The sequence below is a fragment of the Balaenoptera physalus genome (genome assembly GCF_965194825.1).
Source record: "Balaenoptera physalus genome assembly, chromosome: 16".
In the NCBI taxonomy this organism is placed as follows: Eukaryota; Metazoa; Chordata; class Mammalia; order Artiodactyla; family Balaenopteridae; genus Balaenoptera; species Balaenoptera physalus.
Genome location: NC_138898.1, coordinates 89487867 through 89505516, shown reverse-complemented (window position 1 = coordinate 89505516; position 17650 = coordinate 89487867). Strand labels below are relative to the sequence as shown.

General features: G+C 50.3%; 2 long non-coding RNA genes across 6 annotated transcripts; one reads left to right on the top strand and one right to left on the bottom strand.

The window, feature by feature from the left end:
• Nucleotides 1-7935: 7935 nt before the first annotated feature.
• Nucleotides 7936-9694, bottom strand: LOC309645136. The gene is made up of 2 exons (XR_014254762.1): nt 9558-9694; nt 7936-8200 (listed from the first exon to the last, which is right to left on the bottom strand). It is a non-coding gene; the product is annotated as an uncharacterized lncRNA (long non-coding RNA).
• Nucleotides 8199-16514, top strand: LOC309645133. Of its 5 annotated transcripts, none has more exons than XR_014254755.1 (3): nt 8199-9774; nt 10460-10592; nt 15659-16514. It is a non-coding gene; the product is annotated as an uncharacterized lncRNA (long non-coding RNA). The 5 variants fall into 5 exon arrangements; XR_014254756.1 differs by lacking the exon at nt 15659-16514 and adding an exon at nt 12196-15171; XR_014254757.1 differs by lacking the exon at nt 15659-16514 and adding an exon at nt 11705-12188.
• The last annotated feature ends 1136 nt before the right edge of the window (nt 16515-17650 follow it).

Here is a 17650-nt window from a genome sequence, read left to right as displayed (position 1 = left end):
ACGGACCCCCTTAGTCCTCTTGTCTGTACTGTATTCCCACCCGGCCCACCCTGCCCCCCACCCCACTAGACCACCCCCTTCTCCCTCAGCACCTCCTTTCCTCTGAACTCCCAAAGCGGCCGTTTTGTAAACCGTGATGCATGGTTCTTTTTCCTTTCCTTGGTAGTTTCCAATCTTTGCAATAAAACCAGTGGCTCTTTGCAGATAAGAGCCTGGCTAGCACTTCTCGGGATGACCCGGAGCCACATCTTGCGCAAGATACACACTCAGGGAGCACATGCTGATTGCTTTGAGATCAGGGATTGCCCCGGAGCTTGGGGCCATCCCTATAGGAGAGCTTATGGCACTTTCCGAGTGACACAATGGCCCATAAACTCCAGCTTTGCTTGGCCAAGACTAGTTGTCACCAGGGAGAAGGGGAAACTAAGGAAATCTGTCGTTCGTGCAGATACACAGAGCCATGCTTTATGTTTTACAGTCACTGCGCTTGCTTCCTGCCCACCCCACTCCACAGAGCTGTCTGCTCCTTGTTTATCCCTTAGATCTCTCCTCCCAGACAAGGTCAAAACCCCTTCTTCTATCCGTTCTGAGCACGGGGCAGCTCTCCTCGGTAGCACTTGTTCATAGTTTTCATGCATTTGGGTGATGCTTCATCACCGACTGTTTTCTTTGCCCTGGATCTGTGTCCCCAGCACTTAGCGGGCTGCCCGTCACACAGTGATCAATCAATAAATGCTGGTTGAGTAATTGAATGAACGCTCTCCGGTTCCAGCCAATAAACGTGAACCTCCCACCAGTGTCCGTCCAAGTCGTCCTGTTAGAGAATCTCACAGGGAGGGGTGCTGGGGTGACTCACACCCCCCATTTATCTGGGAAGCCAGAGGTCAGGGGAGGACCCCCTGGGAGAGCCCCGGCCAGTCCTGGCGGTTACAGCTGGACCGATTGGCAAGAAGTCAGGGAGAAGCTGCTGCAGTTTTTCTCAGCTCGGTCCTGTTCAATTCCCAGCCTGCAGTGCCATCTCCAGGGCACCAGGGCCCTCCGAGATGATCAAAGGTGCGGCCAACTTGGCTGGAACCGCAGAATCACCCTCATAATCAGAGCTTTTGATCCGAGAAAGGTCAGAGAACTAGAGAAGCATTTGCTCATCGCTGCTGTGCAGTGGTGACACCCACTGCCTGCCTCCTACTCCACAAGCTGGGGAGACCACAGTGCCAGACCAGCGCTGATCCCAGGGTGACGCGCCTGGCAAGCACCCGGAATCGTGTAAAATGCAGATTCCGTGGCCGTGGCCTGGGGTGGGGCCTGAGAGTCTGCATTCCTAGCAAATGCCAGATGCTGGTGCTGCTGGTCTGATGCAGCAGTCCGTCCGCTATATTCAAGTTGTGGTCCAAGGGCCAGCAGCCCCGACATCAGCATCCCCGGGAGCGTTTTGCTATTCGTGATGCTGTTCCCATTTGGGCAGCACCGGCATCACCTGGGAGCTTGTTAGAAATAGAGTCTCAGGCTCCACTCCCGACTTTCTGGATCACAACCTGCGTTTGAACCAGATCTGTAGGTGATTCATAGACATGGTAAAGTCTGAGATGCTCTGCTCAAGAACCATGGTCCTTAAGCTCAGGTGCACATTGAAACCACCCGGGAAGCTTTAAAAAAAAAAAATTACTGATGTGGGAATCCCTACAGACCCCGATTTAATCTGTACTGGCTGCAACCTGCATATCAGGGATTTTAAAAAATTCCCCAGGTGATTCTAATAGAAAAGTTGCTTTCTATTAGAATACTTTATCAATATTTTATTAAGTTTTGCTAATTTTTTTCTTAATATCTATTGGAGATTTTTTCTCCAGGGAAGATATACAAATAGCCAACAAGCACAGGAAAAGATGCTCAACATCACTAATCAGTAGGGAAACGCAGGAGAAAACCACAGTGACATGCCACCTCCCACCTACCAGGATGGATCTCATCGTAACAGTGGAAAATAACAGGTGCCAGTGAGGATGGGCAGAAATTGGGACCCTCGCACATTGCCGATGGGATGTAGAACGGTGTAATGCTGTAAGACAGTCTGACAGTTCCTCCAAAAGTTAAAATGGAGCTACCGTATGACCCAGCAATTCCACTCCTAGGGATACACTCCAAAGAATTGAAAATGGGAATTCACATATTTGTTCATGCATGTTCATTGCAGCATTATTGACAACAGCCAAAAAATAGACACAACCCAAGCGTCCACCAATAGATGAATGGATAAACAACATGTGGTCGATCTACACAATGGAATATTATTCACCCATAAAAAGGAATGGAATAGTGACGCCATGGATGAACCTTGAAAACATTATAAGCTAAATGAGAGGCTAGACAGGAAAGAACAATAGCGTATGATCCCTTTACATGAAATATCTGGAATAGGCAGATTCATAGAGGCAGACATGTGTTTTTCAGTCTCTTCAAGAAGCCGTGAGTTCCTGGACCCACACCTTGGCTTTCTTGGATGTTCTTTTGGACTATTGCAAAGTGGTCAGAGTCCTACTTAGTCAGCTAAAACACCTCAATTTTGTCAAGAAAATTCCTTGTGTCTTCCGGTTTTTAAAGGGAGAAAAATCAATCATAAAGATTTTGCACAGTTTTTCATTTATTCCTGGGTATTTTCATTTTAGCTTCTACTGTAAAAGGGATCTTCTATTTTATAAGGCGGTATTATTTGTATATAGAGCTTCTATCAATTTTCTTTTTTTTTTTTTTTGCTATATACCCACCCTTATGGTAGTTTTCCAGCTGTCTTGGGTTTCTAGGTAGAGCTCGCATCATGTACAAAAAATTTTAGGTGAGTTCTATGTGTGGTGAAGGACCAGGCTTCAGTCTTCTTCCCAATGTGTTTTGTAAAATAAATGACGTCTACAGAATCCACTCCTGGATGTCGTTAAAAGGCCAAATTGCTAAAGAAGTTTCTAAATGCTTATTTCCGATTTCCGTACTTTTTTGTCAGAGACCAGTAAACATTGGACAGACCAGGAGTGGTCCTCAGCCTTCATTTGGAGGATCATTGCTTTAGACATTATTAAATGTCTCCATTTACGTGTCTCCATTAAATGTCTCCAATAACGTGCTCCAACGTTATTAAATGTTAGAATTCCAAACCTATACCCTATAATGTGTTCTCATGTTCAGCAGCCAAACTCTGTTTATTACTACAAGATCATACTACTTATGCAAAGTTACATTGTACTTGTGTGTGTGTGTGTAATGGACTTTTTCTGTCAAAAAGCGGAAAAAAGGGATACCATTCCAGGGATAGATATATACCTTGATATTGAAGGAGTTCATAGATTTTCTCCAAATTTGGGGGAGTGAGGCAGAGCCGGAGGAAACTGAGCCAAAAAATAAGGTTTAAAAATTCTGAACAAATTACAATTTGGTGGGTAGGGAAAGCTAAATTTTTAAAAATAGACGCTTCAAACTTACATAGCGCTGTGTCAATTATATCTCAATAAAAATGAAAGAAAAAAAATAGATGCTTCAGTGAAGCTGTTTCCCATTACTGTGGACTCGTGTCACAAGTGGCATTAATGGCCTCACGGCTCCTGCACCAGCAGAATTGTCTCCAAGTCTGGGATCCTGTAATTACATGTTGGCCCCCGCATGTCTTACAAGCTCTTTGTGGCACACTCAGAGGAGTGGTGTCTGGGACTCCGCCAGTTGCTCCACTCTGCTGGCAGGGGGACAAGTCACATGAGGTAGGGAGACCGAGGGTTTTTCCTGTTGGATCCTTGGGACCATGGGCCCGGCCGGGCCTCCCCATCCTGCTGGCCAGTGATGAAACTTGCCAACACCCTTCAGATAGACTCCCCGAGGGTCTTCTTCTAAAATCAACCATTGGCTCCACTGAGGAAGGCGATGCCACCAAAGGGTGTGGCAAGCCTCTGTCCTTTCAGAGATAAAGTGTGATGTAAACAGACACACTTTTTTTTTTTTTTTGGCTGCGCTGCGTGGCACGTGGCATCTTAGTTCCCCAAACAGGGATCGAACCCTCACCCCCTGCAGTGGAAGCGCGAGTCTTAACCACTGGACCGCCAGGGAAGTCCCCAGACACACATATTTTAATATAGACCCCTCACAGTCATCCCCGTCGGACCCCACAGTCGACTAAAGCCTCCCACTTACTGCCTCTTTAACCCGTGACAAGTTTGGGAGAGGGGGAGAGGGCTGTCATCAGTGGAAAAACGATCCAGTCCGCAGCTTGAATCCTGCTTCTCCCTTCCAGAGCCTTTATTTCCTATTCTATAAAATGGGCCTAAGGGTTGCTGGGAGGACCACGTTTATGTCTATATGGCTGTCTCAGGCGGCAGTTAGGAAGGCCGGGTGCACCTGCCGAGCCAACCCTGCGTTAAACCCATAGGCTCCTTGCGGGGGCTTCATCGATGCTGCTTGCGGGCTAAGCCCCAGCTGGAGGCTGCAAAGGCAGCGGTGAGAGACACACGAGGCTCCCGGGAGCGGGCAAGACAATGAACCCATAATCCGAGTGATAAGGGCTGTGAAGGCACTAAATCAGGGTCATGAACCAGTGGGCCGTGCGCTACTTGAACAGGGCAGTGTTCCAAAGGCCTCTCTGAGGAGACGTCTGAGCCAAAACCGGGTCGTGAGACTCTGATCCTGAAGCCTCCCTTCCCTGTGGCTGGAGCCCAGAAGGGTAGGAAAGATGTGGGAGGGGCCTGGCTCACTCAGCCCAGCCCTGCTCGGCCCTGTGACACTGGGCAAGTCACTTGGCCTGGAAGCATCATTTTCTCCACCTGTACAAAGAGCTAAGATCACCTGTGCAGTGATTTTAAAACCTGGCTCCAAAAATCTTCGACACTCCTCTCGCTGAGAGGTGGGGCCTCCATCCCCTCTGCTTTTTTTTTTTCCCCCCCCTATCTCCACCAACATTACGTGAGCTATTCTTGAAGCAATACTAAAGTAACACTAAATTAGTTATAGTCTAAAAGAGTAAATACATAATGCTAGATTGGGTACGGTTGTGTTTAACTATTTTTGATGACGATCAGTCCATACATTTCCCAGAGGGTGCTTATGGACTGGTTTGAGAATCTAGGAATCTAGGGTAGAAATGCATTCATGTCATCTTTTCTTTTGCCCCCTCTCCTTGAATCTGTGCGGGTTTCTGATTGCTCCGACCAACCAAGTATGACAAAAATGAGACTACGTGACTTTCAAGGATAAGTCTTAAAAGGCGGTGTCCTTTCCACCTGGTTCCCCTGGGAGCCTTGCTTTGCAAGAAGAGCACTTCATCTGAGATCACCACGTGGAGGAAGCCGCAGACGGGCAGCCCCATGTGAGCTCCCAGCTGACGGCCAGTGTCGCCTGCCAACCTGGACATCCAGCCCCGTCCAGCCTTCAGCTGCCCACAGCCCCACCACTATCTCATGGTCACCGCATAGACCCCCCCCCTCCACAAGCAAGAACTGCCTGGCTGAGCCCTCAACGAACTGCTGAGCCATCAAATCGTGAGTCAAATAAGTTGTTTTACACTACAAGTTTGAGGGTAATTTGTTCCATGGTTTTAGTAATGGGAGCACCTATCTCTCTGCCCTCACTTCGTAAACCTCTCCCTTGCTCACGGGCTCCTACCACCTGCCCTTTTTTCAGTTCCTAAAACACACTGAAATGGTTCTGGCCTCAGGGTTTTTTCCACTAGCTTCCTCTCTCTCCCTGGAAATTCCCCTCCCTCCCCCCATCTTCCATGGCCGCCTCCTTATCTTCTAAGGTCTCAGTTCAAACCGCCCTCAGAGAGCTCCTCAGAATCACCTGATGTAGATTAGATCTCCGATCCCCAGCCGCTGTCACATCGCCAGGGGTTTCTTAAGCACTTAACCATCTGATATTTTTCTGTTTGTGTTTATTGACTATGCTCTCTGCCAGATACAAAGTCTGTGAGAGGAAAGCCCTTCCCTGCTTTGATCACCTGTGTGTCCCCTGCTCCTTGTATAAAGCCTAGCACAAGATAAGCATGGATACATGTTGATTAAATGAATGAATATACAAAGAAGGACACAGCCATGAAAAGATGAGAGGGACAAACATTTCTGTCAGAGAGAACCGCAAGAAGAAGTGAGGAGGGTGGTGTGTTCCAGGTAAGAAAAGCACCAGGTTGAGGCTAGAGGGGTTCAAAATGACACAGGCAGGGTGAGAGAGGTCCAGGCCTTTTAAAACATGGGAAGGATATTTTCAGGCACAACGTGAACTGATGGGGGGCGGGGGGGGGGGGAGCGGAGGCTTAAAATACACGTAACATGCAATTTACTGCTTTAACCGGTTTTAAGTGTAGATTCTGGGGCATTAAGTACATTCACATTGTTGTACAACCATCACCAGTATCCCTTTAGAGAACTTTTTCATCCTCCCAAACTGAGACTCTGTCCCTATCAAAACTCCCCAGTCCCCTCCCCAGCCCCTGGCTACTTGTGAATCTGCCTATTCTAGAGATGTCTGTAAGTGGAATCATACAGCACGTGTAATTCTGTGTCTGGAGTATTCTTCCAGACCCACCCATGTGGATCCAGCACATGTCCAGCATCCAGCACATGTCATACTGTGATTAAAATATACATAACACAAATTTTATTCCGTTGCTTTTTAAGGCTGAATAGTATTCCACTGCGGGTAGATACCACATTTTGTTCACCCACTCGTCAACACGGGTGGACGGAAATGTTTAAGGCTAGCTTTAGGGCCAGGCGACACTGCCCCGAGGGGTCAACAAGGGCCAAGGACGCAGCCAGGGAAGGTCAGTATTTCACTTGCGCGACCACCCATCTGTGCCCCGCCGTACAGGCGAGGACCCGGCTCAGAGCAGGCAGGCGGCCTGCCCAGGTCACACAGCCGGGAAGGGCGGGGAAGGACCGGGCAGGGCCAGGGGCAGGGCTGCAGCCGCCGCATCCAGCTCTTCCCGGCCGCCGCCAGCCCCTTCCCGGCAGCGCGACCCCGCCCGGCGCGGCGGCCCGCCCCGCCCGCCAGTGCGCAAGAGCAGGAGGAGCCGCCCGGCGCCCCGCAGGACGCATGCGCAGAAGGCGCACGGCACGGAAAGCTCCGTTCCCCCGGGCGTCAATCCGCGATCCGGGGTTTTGGCCCCGCCGGGAGTTCTGTTTATAAACACACCGCGCGGCCACCGGCAAGGGGTAACCCTAAAGGTAGTGGGGTTGGAGGTCAGAGGTCAACGGGGGCGCCGGCGGGGAGACCCATCCCTTCGCCTTTGCGGGCTGCTGGCTGCGCGGCGTGGCCGGTCCGGCGACCCTACCGCTGTCCGGGGCTGCAGGGGGCGCCACGTGGTGCGCACGTGGTCCGGTCCCGGCGCGGCGGCCTCCCCTCCCCCATGGCGCCGGCGGCCCCAGCGCCCCCTAGCGGTGGCCAGGTGCTCTGCGCTGCACGTCGCGCCTGCGCACAACGCGTCACGACGCGCCTTCCGGTCTGCGCGGGAGCTGGGCGTGGGTCCGTTGCGTCCTCGTGACGGCTGCGGGTCTGCGGCGGCCCGGGTCCCGAGGGGGCGGGGCGGGGCGAGCCGCCGGGGGCGCACGTGCGGGGCTGGCGGAGGCTCGAGGCCGTGCCCCGTGCAAGTGGGGCCCGCGGCCGGACGTGTACGGCGGCCGGGCTGTGATGCGCGTTGGGGGCATCCGCGCGGGCCGGAGGGGGTGCAGGCCCAGCCTGAGTTTAAGTTCCCGGAGGGCCGACACCGCTGGTTTCCTGTCGGCGCGCTGTAAAATGCTTAGTAAAATAAGTGAACGGAGGGTGAATTAATTATTAGGATATTCAGGAAGTGTTGTTTTGGGTCTTTTATTCTATCACCTATGCTATAGGTTTTATTTATGGGATCCTACGTGAGAAACACCGTTGGGCCCATAGTAAGCAAGGAGTCTGTGGTAGTTACTGTTATGGCTGTTGCCTTTTTTTTTTTTTTTTTTTTTGTCCTTTGACTTTATTCCGTTAAGTGTAAAAAGATTTGAGCAGGGCCTTATAGAGATTGAAAAGCAAACAAACTTTCCCCTTTTTTTCTGCCATTTTATCTTAAAGGCTCACAGTTGCATTGCCACTGCTGGTTGCTCTGCCAAATTAGTGTTTCTCAGAAGTTTACCCACTTCCGTATTTTTAAAATACCTAGTACGTACCAGACGTTGCCACAGGTCCTAAGGAAGATGGGCCACACCTAGATAAGAGGAAACCTAAAAGTGGTTAAATTATAAAGGAAATCAGGAAGTATCTCGCCCAAAGTTCAGGCTGATGGTACATGTTTAACAGCTGGCAGGGGGAGGAGTGCATATGTAGACACATACATTTATTATGAATTTTAACTAGTATAAAGCATGTGCAGTACACAGCCTACCAAAAATGGCAAAACATACAGTACTCTTGTAAATTCCCTGGAGCCAGTTGATTCTCAGATGTTGCTATTGCTTATTTTTGATGAACTCTTGTATCCATGGCCAACCTGTGGTTAAAATTCAATCATAATCTATCAAATTGAGTTGTCTCCCAACCCACTGTTTTTCCAATAAATTTATTGTCATTAAGTGTAATATGTGATATGAACTTTGGTTGATTTAATCACATCAATGAGTAAGACAGAAATGAACCAAAAAGATACAGATCTTTATTCATCAGTGATGTAAGCAGCTTCTTTGCTGTATCGGATCATTTTCCAGTACTGGATGAATATTTTGTGCCAGTCATAATTTAATGGCTAAAAACTGGACACAATTTTAAGTTTAGCTGCACTGTTAATTTTCTCCATTACTAGACCAGGGGTTGGCAAATGTTTTCTACAAAGGGCCAGATACATATTTGCTGGACACCAATGGTCTCTGGCACATATTCTTTGTTTTATTTTTTACGAACCTTTAAAAATGTAAAAGCCATTCTTAGCTTGAGCAAGGGCCTCGTTTGGCCTTCAAGCTCTGAATTGTAGCATTTTCAGAGTTCCACAGTGTAACTGTTTCTCTAATGGCCAACTTGGGAGTATCTGAACCAACATGAAATGCCTTGAATGCAGAGTTAGGGAAAGTATTTCCACCATACAGGTACAAGAGAGGTAAGTAACCTCAAAAGCACTGGTTTTAGTAAAATAATCATGAAGTGGTGAGTTTTGAGACCTTGTTTTTGATAGAATTGATTTTACTCTATATAATTCAATTTTTTATAACATCTGTGTTTAACAACTAGCTCATGGAATTCCTGAATATTTAACAATCAGCTCTAACTGGCTGTAACTCCACACTGGTCTTACCTCTAAGTGGACCTGGGGGTGGGTAAGCCAGGCTTCTGGGAGGGTAAGCGATGTTCTGTTTCTGGGTTAAACTTAGACACACGGGAAGGTGAAACACCCCCACCGCCCCCAATGAGTCAATGCCCTGTATCATCACCTCCCCATGAGTGTGGGCGGGGCCTGCAATGTGCTTCTAACCAGTAGAATTTGGTGAAAGGGCTGTGATGTCATCCCTTTGGGTAGCATTGTATGTAAAGGGAGTTGGATGTCACGCCCATCATTCCCAGGACCCCATGACAACTGGAGACAGACTCTCCCGCTGGCCTCTCAAGAGCAAACAGCCCCAGAGAGGGACGCTTGGCAGGGGACCATGGAGCTTCTTGGACCTGAGGGCAGCAAGCAGCCCAGAAGAAGCTGGGTCAGCACCTCAATCGTGGCCACGTGGGACCCTTAGCAGAGGACCAGCTGAGCCGTATACCCGGACTCCTGCCCCACGGACACCGAGGTTGGAAATGTGTGTACGTTTTAGCTGCTAAACTTGTGGTCCTTTGTTTTGCAGCACTAGACGTATGCGTCTTTCTGTATGTGAGTTACATTTCTCAATTTGTAAAGGTTGGGGAGGAAACGTAAGTACAATAAAAATAGCAGGAAATAACTGCACCAGAATGCTCTCGGGTAGTCTGAGGAGGGTTGGCAGTGGGTTTTAGTGGGTTTGTTTGCCCCTGTGATCTCACTGTCCTGACTCTGTGGCCTGTCTACACTGCAAAGTGGGTGTGAGGTTGAGAGCTGGATTCCAGTGCCTGAGTTTTTACCTCCTGCCTGTGTCCACGAGCCTCTGTTTCCTCTCCTTTAAATTGGAGATGACAGTGGTCCCTGCCATGTGGGACAGCGTCAGGATGTGGTGAGATGGCCCCTTTCAGTGGACCACGTCGTTAAGTGGCCAGCGTTCCTTGTAGCCCTCACCCATTACAGAGCCATCAAGGGGCAAGGGGTGCTGACCCCAGCTCTGGGCTGGGTCCAGGTGAGTCTACTCCACACAGGGTGACCCGCCAGCAAATGATTCTAAGTCACCGTCTGCCATTCCCTGAGCCATTCAGGAAAGATCAGGCGTCCAATTGAAACAGGCATTTGGTAGGAGTTTCCAGAGAAGGGTTCCCATCTTCTACGAGGCAACCGTGAGAAGAAATGGCCTTTCCCCTCCAGGGGCGGTGGCAGAGGATGAGCCGTGTGCAGCCTGGGACGATGCAACCATCGGGCTTCCGGCGTCATCGTCAACCGAGGAAGCTGGAGCCCTGGGTCAAGCCACACCGAAATTCCACCTGCACCCAGATCCCAGGTATGTGACTGACACGCTTCGGCATTGTTTAGACCATTCTGAGTTGGGTTTTCTGGTGCCTGATGGGCTGAACCTGCATCCTGATTCGTTCGCCATGTAAAGCCATTAACCAGGTCCGTACACGGGGATGGGGACGAGGGACAGTGGCCGTTGGATGCTGTGTCTGCAGCTCCGCCTAGACATGGGCGGGCGTGGCACAGGGGTGGCGTGTTTTCAGGGCTGAAGCCCTTTGTGGCGTGCGACATATCGCCTGCAGCTGCTCCCCAGGTGTTCTGTCACTTCATCGTCAGAACGGCCTTGGGGGGAGGCAGGTACTGTTATCACCCCATCTTAGCTCAGGCGGCTATAATAAATGCCACAGATGGGGCGGCTTAGACAACAGACATTTATTTTCTCACAATTCTGGAGGCTGCAAGTTTGAGATCAATATTGGTTTCCTCCGAGGCCTCTCTCCTTGGCTGGGGGACGGCCATCTTCTCCCTGTGTCTCTACATGGTCGTCCCTCTGTGCGTGTCTGTGTCCTGACCTCCTCTTCTTATAAGGGCACCAGTCCCATGGGATTAGGGTCCACGTTGTGCCCTCACTTTGCCTTACTCACCTCTGTAAAGGCCAGTCTGCAGATAAAGTCACGCTCTGAGGCACTGGGGCTCAGGCCATCAACATATGAATTTGGAGGAAATGCAGTTCAGCCACAACAAAGCCCCACTTTACAGCTGAGGATGCTGAAATAGAGGCCACGTGACTTATAAGGAGCAGGGCCAGGGCTCACACCCAGGTAGCCTTACTCCCTGCTGTGGACTGAATGTTTATCCATCCCCTCCCCCACCATTCATTTGTTGAAACACTAATCCCCAGTGTGATGGGGACTTTGGGAGGTAACCAGGTCATGAGGGTGGAGTCCTTGTGGATGGGGTTGGTGCCCTTATAAGAAAAGACACAAGAGCAATTCTTCTCATTCTCCCCCCGCAACGTGAGGACACGGAGAGAAGGCAGGCTCTCGCCAGACGTCTGATCAGCTGACACCTTGGTCTCGAGCTTCCCAGCCTCCAAACTGTCAGAAATAAACGTCTGTTGTTTAAGCCGCCCAGTCCGTGCTGTGTTTGTTACAGCAGCCGAGCTGACTAAGACACTCCCCGCGTCAACCATGCTCTATCTCCTCTGAAAACATGCCGTGAAACACTTCCGTGCTACAGGGAGGTCGCCGTCAGCCGTGTCGTCGTTTCCCCTCTGCGTTGCGCCTGCGAACGTGGTCAGGGCCGGGCACAGTCTCCACAGATGCTGCCAGGTGCCCGGCTTGAGTTTGCAAGGATGCTCCCGTCCTAACGGGGGCCTGGCAGTTGTCAAATGAATGAAGGGAAGGGGCCTGGGGCCTGAGGAAGGGAAACTTCCACAGGAGAACCTTCTAATCCCCCTGTTCCACCGCGGGGACAAATGCAGCCCCAGGAAGCATCCAGCCACGTGCCCCCCGCAGGGACGATGGTTTCCAGGCCTGGGCAGGCCAGGCTGCTTTCCTTCCTGTTTAACCCTCCCCCTCACTCCCCACCCCGTGCCTGGTCACCTTCCGCTTGCGTCCCAAGCCCGCCTTGCTTTTGTGTGGTCACAGGAGCCCCCTTCAGCCTGCCCACAGCTTAGCCGAGCCTGGCCCAGCGCCGGGTCCCTGTCCCCAGGCCTGGAGGCCAGACCGCGATGCCGCCTCGGCCGAGGAGCCCTCCTTGCACCCTGCCCCAGGGAATTGGCATGTCCGTCTCCAGCCCTGCCTCCTGTCTGCTGGATTTCACAGGAGAAACCGGGTCTCCAGGCCCCAGCGGGCCCTAGCGCTTGGCGAGGCCCAGCCACCGCCCCCTGGGCCCACCCGAAGCGCAAGGCCGCACCCCCGGGCTGCTGCAGCCCAGCGAACAAAGGCCCCGCGGCCCTGGAGCTCTCACTGTGGCCTATCGAAACCTCGAGGTGGTTCCCTATTAACCACTCCCTTTGGTGCCTCCGAGGCCAAAAAAGGAGTCGAACAAAACCTCTTTTCTAAGCAGGAAGAGCTTTGTAGAGAGAGAGAGAGCTGAGCAGAGAGGGTCCCCAGCCCCTCTCACCGGTGTAACGCTCACCAGACGCCTGCTGGGGCCTCCCGCACCCGCACACACGAACAGGAGCCGCCTGCAGAGGGGTCTGGACCTCAGCTGGTTGCGCTTGTGCCGCCAAAAGGCTGTGCAGGGATGGCCAGCGAGGGGTCTCACCTGCACGCAGTCCCTGCCTTGTTTTATTTTAGAAACCAACAAGACCCAATTAAATGGTATTTTTTAAAAGTGGACACATACTAGGAGGATGGGAGAGATGAAACAAAAATCCCACCTGCTTTCTTTCTCCGACATAACCTTGAACCTCAACCCCTTTGTCTGTTTTTTTCCCATGTTGTTGTCCTGCCTTAACCAATAACTGATACTGCATTATTCCTTCATCTATAAATAGGAAGTTTGGCTGCTCTTTTTTAACAGAAGGCCCAGGCCAGAGCACTAGGCAGTCATTTCCCCAGCAAGCCCTCATCCCCCCAGGGACCAAGGGGAATGTGATCTCTGGTCCCGTGTCTGTGTCTGAATTGTCCTGTTACAGAGAGAAATGGCCTTTTTATCCAGGTGCTGGGGCCGCTTATCAGGCAGGAGGAGCAACAGTCCGAGACGTTTATGCCTCTGAGTGCAGGCAAGCTCTTTGTCGTTAAAATTTAATTTGAAGGGAAAAAAGGAAAGAAAAAAAGCTGGCTCAAAGAGCATCGGCATGTCATTCGTTTAGATTTGAGGGCAGAAGTCCATCCAGAAGCAACGCAGAGCATGAGCTTGGAGAATCAGATGAATAAAGAGACAGCAGTTTATTGAAAAAGCATCATCCTTGGCCTCGCAAGGCAGGGGTGTGACTCACAGTACAGATTTCGGCCTGCCCGGGATACGGCCTCCCTCTGGCATGCCGGTCTCGCCTTGAACACGACCTTGGGCTCTGAGCACAGAAGCCTCCCACTAGCAATGTTCGTCCAGTCCTGAGCCCTTGCTGAGTTCTGGGTTCCGTGGAGCGGGTATTATTTTCCTGTTTTACAGGTGAGAACACCAGGACTCCCAGGGGACATGCAGCTGCCCTGGTCTAGTCACGAGAACAGGCTGCTTAGCGTAAACCTAGGATTTAAACCCAGGTCTGTCTTGCCCCGGAGTCCATGCTCCTTCCCCTGAACTTGGCCTCTTGAATAATTTATGAGAACGCACTTTGGGGCCGGGGGAGGGTGGTTCTCACGTGCTGCCGCCCAGGAGACCAGGGGAGCACGGTCTCACATGACACCACCAATGCGCTGCTCCAACCCAAGAGGGCTAGCAGTGCTCTCGTCACAAAGAAAAACCTGAAAGGCAGATTCTGCAACTGGATTTGCGATCGGTGATGCCTGCTCGTTCCTCAGAGGTTAACGGAGTTAAACGGCTGGAATGTGGATGGTCTTGCCTGGCACGCGCTGTAATCACATAGCGGGGGAAATTGCTAGCACGGCAGTTAAAAAGTACTTCTGCAGCTTTGCTATTGTGAGGGTTGTTTTTTTTTTTAAATTAAATAAAATGACCCTCTAACAGGAAAGATGATTATAATAATAGCTCTACAGAGCTTCCGAAGGAGCCAGCACACCAGTGAAGGTAGGAAATGTAAGGTACAGCTGAAGGCCCACTTACTGTGATTCCAGGAAGTGCTGAGGCCCTTGATGGCTGACCTTAAAAAAAAAAAAATGCCACTAATAATTGGAAAGTTTTGTGTACTGGCTTTATGGTTTGCAGCACAAAGCAATGCACGGGGTGCCACCAAAAAATTCAGAGACCTCCCTCCCACCCCATCCCCAGCACAGGTTTTTATTTTTCTCAAACTGGAGATTGGAAAGATGCCACACCTTTGACCTAACGTCAGAACTCAGCACAGGAGAACAGTGAGGGAGGCCTGGCGCTTAGGTTCTCAACTCACCTCCTTTCCCCTGCGCGGTCCTTCCAAAGTACCAATTTATAGTGTTTTGCAAAGAGTAATTGATCAATGCCTGTGCTATGCAGTTACTTAACATGATGTCCACTAGGGATTTTTAATAACATGGGGAAACACTGTATAAAGTGAAGTGGAAGAAGCAAGATAGGAAACTGAGCATGTGTGTGTTGGGAAGAAAATGCACCCAACTCTTTTTTTTTTTTTTTTTTTTTTGCACCCAACTCTTCTGAAAAGCCGTCAGTGGTGAAGTCATGCCTGTGATTAGTTTCTTTTTGATACATATTTTCCTAATTTTCTGCAGTGACCATATGTTGCATCGTGGCCTGTAGTTTTTTTCAGTGAAGTTTAACAGAAACTGGGAAAACTTTCTCCTATATTCCTTTTCTCCCATATGCTTCCTTTTTCTGGTGATTGAGTTTTGTGGTCCATTTACGATCCTTTTATTTAATTCTTGCCATGGCTGCTTGTTGCTTGGTAACAATCATTTTACTGATTGCCTTTTCCTCATTGGTACTCTGTAGTGACGCTGAATTGCGGAGCAAAACGGTGCGAAATGATTTCAGACCAGAGCAAGAAACGAAACTATCTGACCTCAGTTATCACACTTTCCACCTCAGGAGTTGTGGGTACTGCTGCCAACTTCCCCAAACATTACATTTAATAAATGTACTAGAAAGAATAACGCCTTAAACATCCGTGGTTCCTAGCTTTCCGCTCCCATGCCCAGCCGTGAAATTCTCCTCTGCCTGTCCCTGAGAGGCTGCTGGTCTCCGGGACCCTGTTCTCTCTCCTTTGTAGCAAATGTGTTGTAGTTGCCGACCTACCAGCCTCCTCCCCACCCTTCTCTTTTTCCTGCCAAGAGAACCCAGATTCTTGTCCTGTACCATCTTTCCTTCAGCTTCAGGAGACCTGGGGCCCAGCTCCTAAGAGAAACCCATGATTGGGCTAAGAAAAGCATGGTGGTCGCAAACCCCTTGCCTGGAAGTGGTTTAAACACAGGCATGTGGTGTCTTTTTGGCGAATGAGACGTGAGGGGAAGTGGGCTGGGGGAGGGAGGTCCTGAGAGAAGTGTTTGTTTCTAGAAAAGAGATGCACGAAGCAGAGACGGTCTCCAGATCCTGGTTTGGGAAGATGAGGGGCCTCAAGCCCCTGCAGCCACCTCAAAATCACAAGAGTCGATCCATCAAGGACAAAGGAGCCAAGTGCTGGCCAGAAGCTGAGTCCTTGATGGCATCACTGAGTCACTGAATCAGTCCTCCTAGGACCGCCCTTTCTCCTGAGTTCTCGTCTGTAAGGTCATAAACCTGCTCCGTGCTGGAGCCACGTCAAGCTGGGCTTTCTGTTATTTGCAGTCAAAGCCTCCCACGTGAGCCCGTGCCAATGCTAAAGGTTTGCATGATGGGGATCCCCTGGCCTCCCCCTTCGTGGGGTAACCCACGCATCGTGGACCATCCCCAGCACTCACGGTCTAACCTGTGATCCTGGGATAATTATCACGAGTGTCCTGGTTCACTCTCCAGAGTGTCCCAGTTTCAGATGATCAGTTATACAGTTGTTGTTATGAGTTGAGTTGTGTCCCTGAAAAATTCACCTGTTGAAACCCTACCACTAGTAACTCGAAATGGGACCTTCTTTGGAAATAGGGTGGTCGCAGATGTAATTAGTTAAAATGAAACTGTATCAGAGTAGGGTGGGCCTCAAATCCAATATGATTTGTGTCCTTATGTAAAGGGGAAAATGGAGACAGACAGGCACACAGCAGGATGCCCTGGGAAGATTAGAGTTAAGCTGCCACAAGCCAAGGAACTGCCAGCAGGTGGGAGAGAGGCCAGGACAGACCCTTCCCTACAGCCTGCAGAGGAAGCGCAACCCTGCCGACACCTTGATCTCAGACCTCTGGCCTCCCGAACTGCGCAATAATATATTTCTGTGGTTTAAGTTGCTCCACTTGTGGTGCTTTATTACGGCAGCCCCAGCAAACTCACACAGACATCCTACTGCGGGTATGTCTGAGGAGGAAGGGGGATCCCTTCTGGCTGCAGATGATCAGCGGTGTCGGCCTTGCAGGGGCCTTGGAGGAAGGGTAGGGTGTCAACAGGCGGGGATGCTGTGTGGGGAGAGGGCGTGAAACACCCATGGAAACGTGTGAGCCAAAAGCAAAATTACAGACAAGGCTGTTACCTCATCCAGCTGTAATGATATCGGGGCAAAGGAACAACTCAACTCGAGGGCATCAAGCTCCTCTGAGAGGATGGACCCTTCTGTGGAGAGTGGCAGCGAAGAGGTGACAGGCTATCCTGTACAGCGCGGTATCCATTCAAGTACACGCAGATACACCAATGAAACAACAGAGCACTCAGACACAGATCCACGTGCATAAACAATTGATGACAGAAGTGGCACTGCAGAGGCGTAGTTTTCAATCAATGGTGCTAAGAAAATTAGGTATTCACATGGAAAAAGAACGAAATGGAATCCCTACCTCACATCATATGCAAAAATCAATTGCAGTTGGATTCAAGAATTAAATGTGGGGCTTCCCTGGTGGCGCAGTGGTTAAGAATCTGCCTACCAATGCAGGGGACACGGGTTCGAGCCCTGGTCCAGGAAGACCCCACATGCCACGGAGCAGCTAAGCCCGTGCACCACGACTACTGAGCCCGCTCTCTAGAGCCTGCGAGCCACAACTACTGAGCCCATGCTCTAGAGCCTGTGAGCCACAACTACTGAGCCCGCGCTCTAGAGCCTGTGAGCCACAACTACTGAAGCCCGCGTGCCTAGAGCTCGTGCTCCACAACAAGAGAAGCCACCGCAATGAGAAGCCTGCGCACCGCAACGAAGAGTAGCCCCTGCTCGCCGCAACCAGAGAAAAGCCTGTGCGCAGCAAGGAAGACCCAACGCAGCCAAAAAAAATAAAAATTTTTAAAAAATTGCTTTATTAAAAAAAAATTAAATGTGAAAGGCAAAGCTATAAAGTTTTAAAAAGACATTAAAGGAGACCATCTTCAGGATTTTGGGGTAGGGAATGATTTCTTAAGTCATTAAAAGCATTCATCATAAAAACAGCGATAAAT